A 4780-nucleotide genomic window follows, 5' to 3' on the forward strand; every position below is an offset into this window, starting at 1 on the left:
GCGTCCCTCCCTGACCGTGAGAAGACAGGGCAGGTCTTCCAGGTAACAGCACCTCATTGTCTCCCTCCTCTGTGGCGCAGTGAAGGGCCGGATTTGTCCTCTGCACTCACGGGTGGTGTGAATCCTTGTCTCTCGAGCTTTTCCGTTACCCTCGTATTTCATCAGAACGAGGAGTCCACAGCTCGCGTTAAGATCCGCAGAATGGCATCCTGGGAAATAATTCACAGTGGGCTCTCCTTGGGGCGGACACACCCCATCTGCCAAATTCCCTGCTTCAAGCACTCTGGTAGGTGATTTCGAAGTGCCAACCTGACTTCTCTGAGAGAGGCACATAGGGGTGGTTTGTTATCCATGGTTTCCACAGATGGAAGCTGTAGACAGACACAGCCTGGAGGCATAGGTGAAAGTAAAATAGATAACTGGGGAGCGATGAATATGTTAGTATTTATTACTTTAAAAATTAGTTGCTTGGAAAGTAGGCACAGAGGAACATGATTATAACCCAGCATTTGGAGGTAGAAGCAGGAGTACTGTAAGTTGGAGGCCAGCAGCAAGTTTGAGGCTAGTCTAGGATAGATAACTTAGTCTGTATGTCTCTCTGTCTCTCTTTCTCCCCCTTTTGAAAAGGCAAAAGTTGTTCGTGTGTTTGTCTTTTATTTCCTGGCGCCTGAATTTGAACCGAGGGCCTCACGCATGGCAAGCCTGTCCTCTACCTCCGAGCTACCTCTAGTGTCTGTCTCTAGTTTTACCTTTAATGGTGGCTGTGTTCAACAACTGGCCCCCCAGATTTCTTTAGAGTGCACAGCCAGCCCTCTCGGGCAGTACAGGTAGGCTCTAGCCTTTGTATCTGCCACTGCGCCTGTGTTTGACTTAGCAGCCTGCTACTTGAGCTAAGTGAGGAAGCTGGGCCGGCCATAGACTAGCCAGGAGATGAGAAATGTGGACCTCAGGAAGGAAGAGCTGCTCAGGGCAAGCCCAAGCCTCTAAGAGAGTTAAGTACCATGTTTTGGGGAGTTTATGGGGTGGGGTTTAGGTGTTTTTTGTTGTTGTTTGTTTGTTTGTTTTTAGATAGGGTGTACCAGTCAGGGCTCTCTTAGAGGAACAGAACCAAGAGAATGAATATATTTTAAAGGTGGATTTATTGCCAGGCATGGTATCCAAGTTTCAGCACTCCTGAGGCTCTAGCAAATGGATCTCTGTGAGTCTGAGGCCAGCCTGGTCTACACATAGAGTTCAAGGTATCTCAAGGCTGCACAGTGAGATGCTGTCTCAGAAAGGGGAAGGTGAGCTGTTAGACTGGATAGTCCACCAAAGGCCAATAAATACAGGAGGGGCGAAGAATCCGCTAGCTGCTCAGTCCCGTGAGCCCGCTGACTCAGCAGGTGGTGCTGCCGGCTGGGGTTTTCTCAGGAGCTGCCGCCCTGCAGTATTTATTGGAAGCCTGAGTACGGTATCTGTGAAGGAAGGCTGCTGCGGTAGCAGCAACAGAATCCCGAGCCTGGATGAGTGAGGCTCGTTTCCAGAGGAGTGAATCAGCGCTTGTGGGGGCCGGCTCCTTCTCTCAGGAGCAGGTTGCTGTACGTGTGTGCTTGTCTCCTCAGCTCTCGCCCGCCCTGTGAGGGGGGAAAAGCCTCCCCAGAAGTTGAGCTGGCGCTGACACCATGCCCCAGATGCCTCAGCCTCCGGAACTCTGTGCCAAATAAACGTATCTATAAATACCCTAGTCTTTAATAGTCTGCCATAGTAACAGAAAATGGGGGAAGCTGCTTACCTTCCACTGAGACCTCTGCCGCCTCTGGCTGGACAGAGGACTTTCGCCCCTCTGAAAAGGGTAATGGAGAAGAATTCATTTCCTCTCAGTCTAGAACAGTCTCTCCCAGATTATCCCAGCCAGGAAGATCCCAGATCTTAAATTGCAAATCCCAGCTTTCGGATTTCCCCCTCCCCCCAATATTACTTGCTTAGCAAAGAGGGTATATGGGTTTGTTTACATTGCTATAACAAAAGCACCACAAAACTGAGCGGCTTAAACAACACAAATGTATTGTCTAAAGGCTAGGGAGCTGAGTTCAAGTCTCCAGCAGGACTGGCATTTTTCCTTGGCCTGGAAGGATGGGCTGTGCTCCCGGCTGCCTGCATTGCCTCTTCATAATTCCCTCTGTCTGCATTGTCTCCTCTGAGGAATGGTGCCTGACCTTGAACTTGCTCGTCAGCTGACAATAGTCTTGAACTCCTGACCTTCTTTCCTGCCCATCCCAGTTTCGGGCATTACAGCGAGTGCTACCACAACCAGTTTATTTGGTGCCTGAGGATCCAGCCCAGGGCTTCATGCATGCCAGGCAGGTTGCTCTACCATGGGAGACCCATCTCCAACCCTTTCATAAGGGCACAGATCACACTGGAGCAAGGCTCCCACTAGTACGACCTCATCTTGATTAACAAGATCTGTGACACCCTTATTTCCAAATAAGATCAACATTTGTGGTCCCAGGGGTTAAAGGATCAGCCTACGGAGACGGAGTAAGGGGCACAATTCAAGCCATGACAGATGGTATCCAGGCGTGTGAACCTGGAGAGAAAATGATGTGCCACGTCCTCGAGAGATGAAAAACCCACAGGCTGTGTGCACCGAGTCTTAGGTAGTCTTACCTCTAAATGCCTCCCGATCCTGCCACACGCTCGCTCAAAAGTGAGGGTGGCCCACCTGGCAAGTTGTTCCCTCGCCACTGGTCCCTCCGGTCATTTGGTCTGAAGGAAAGCTCACGGCTGTAAACTGCCAACTGTAGATATGCAGCATCTTCGATCATACATCATATGCATGTATATGCGGTGATGATATACATATTAATATGATACAGTTTCAAAGCAGTATACCCAACAGCACAGGTCACACAAAATAGACACCAGCAAATAGACATTTTAAGGGATGGAATGAAAATGTAGACGTTGTATAGCTTCTTCCTGCCTTGTATCGTGTTGTGCTGAGCACACACCGCCCCCCCCACTCTGAAGACTACTTTCTAACAGAGAACTTGTCAGAGAGGAATTTGCAAGCTGAAATAAAGCAATGACCTAGTTGTTCTCCGTGGCTTGTCCCTTAGCCGAAAGCACAGAAACCCCGTTCCTGAAACGGGTGGAGACCCCCAGGGCACCCTGGTTTAAATGGAAAGAGAAACTCACCAGTCCAATGTATTCCCGAGTGCCAGGTCCATTTGGTACCAACCCAACGCAGTGGGCTGGCCCTTTCTCGCCAGGCCTGAGCCGACAGCCTGCCTCTCTGCGGTCAGCGCGCACAGCTTTTTCTCTGTCCCCATTGGAGCCACAGCATGTTAATGCTTGTCATTCCCTACCCTCCTCGGAACGCCAGCGCAGGCTAGTGTGTCCTTTCTGTCAATGAGAGACGCGGCTGGGCGCCAGGCTTACAGGAGGATCCAGGAGCGGTTTGCAGTGCAAAGCAAATTGGCGAGTTCTGCATGCCGGGAAGAAATGAGAAATCTCAGTCCAAACCTGGGTTTAGCTGCGCTGAGCATGTAGCCCACTCTTGACCCCCCCCACTCTGGAATCGAGTCACCCTGCTGGTCTGCCCAGAAGCCCTCGGGTCAGAACACTAGTCCGATTGTAGGTAGGTAGAGAATAAGGCATAAGTAAGCACAGAACCGCTCTCACAAGATGTCTGAGAACCCGGAAGTCCAGGGAATGGAACGCATGATCCTGCTCTTGCAGTTCAAAAAAAAAAAAAAAAAAAATTAGGGAGTTCCACTAACCAGTCACTTACCCAGGGCCTATCAAATGGGTTTGTTTTGGCGGCAATTGCAGTGTGGCCAAGAAGAAACAGCAAGTTGCTGGCTCCGGATACCTGTTTATAAATGTGGGGACTTCGGGCAAGCTAACTACATTAGCCCTGTCTGTCTGTGGACAGCGTGTTCTCAATCCAGATGTGTGTCAGTACACAGCCTTGAGTAAAGCTAGGGGATAACAAAGTTGAGGTTGACTGAAATAACGTTTCCCCCAACCTTTCAGAATGTCTTCCGCCTGCCCGACGCCGGCCCCTTCAGCCAGTAACTTACAGGGGATGATTAAAGGGACCCAACTAAAAGCAAACTTCCTAGACACGTGTGATGTTCTGCCTTAAAATTAATATGGGGTGGTTGTGGGAGATGGGGAAGGAGAGGAGATAGCTCAAGGGTAGCCTGGGCTACGCAGAGATACTCTGTCTCAGCAAACGGGGTGGTTTGAATGACTGGCCCCACAGGCTTTAGATATTTGAATTGGTTAGGGAGTGGCATTAGTGTAGCCTTGTTGGAGTAGGTGTGGTTTTTCTGGAGGGAGTGTGTCACTGGGGGTGGGCTTCGGTGGTTCAGAAGCCCAAGGCAGACTGAGCAGCTCTCTCTCTCTCTTCCTGTTGCCTACATACGAATCCAGACACAGAGGGTACTGCGCCTTGTCTGCCCCTGCGCAGTCACGCTTCCCACCGCTCGGATAACAGACTAAACCCCTGAAAACTGTGAGCCAGACCCTATTAGGTGCTTTCCTTTGTGAGAGTGGCCGTGGGCACGGTGCCTCCTCACAGCAACAGAACCTAGAAGATAGCGAACAAAACACACATAATTCATTCATTCACACATAGTTCATTCGTATGAACTGTTTGGAGTGTCTTTAGAAAACCTGCCACGCAGTTTCTCAGCATATTATATTAATGCCCACTTAGTGGAATTATGCCCAATTTCAATGCCTATTATCACATTTCCACTTGTGGCTGAACATGCCAAAGCTACCCGGC

General features: G+C 50.0%; 1 long non-coding RNA gene across 1 annotated transcript; it reads right to left on the reverse strand.

The window, feature by feature from the left end:
* Positions 1 to 255: 255 nt before the first annotated feature.
* On the reverse strand, positions 256 to 3691 carry LOC132655255 (uncharacterized). Its single transcript, XR_009592999.1, has 4 exons — positions 3181 to 3691; positions 2650 to 2797; positions 1772 to 1822; positions 256 to 388 (listed from the first exon to the last, which is right to left on the reverse strand). It is a non-coding gene; the product is annotated as an uncharacterized LOC132655255 (long non-coding RNA).
* Positions 3692 to 4780: the final 1089 nt, after the last annotated feature.

Source organism: Meriones unguiculatus, chromosome 7, assembly GCF_030254825.1.
Source record: "Meriones unguiculatus strain TT.TT164.6M chromosome 7, Bangor_MerUng_6.1, whole genome shotgun sequence".
Classification (NCBI taxonomy): Eukaryota; Metazoa; Chordata; class Mammalia; order Rodentia; family Muridae; genus Meriones; species Meriones unguiculatus.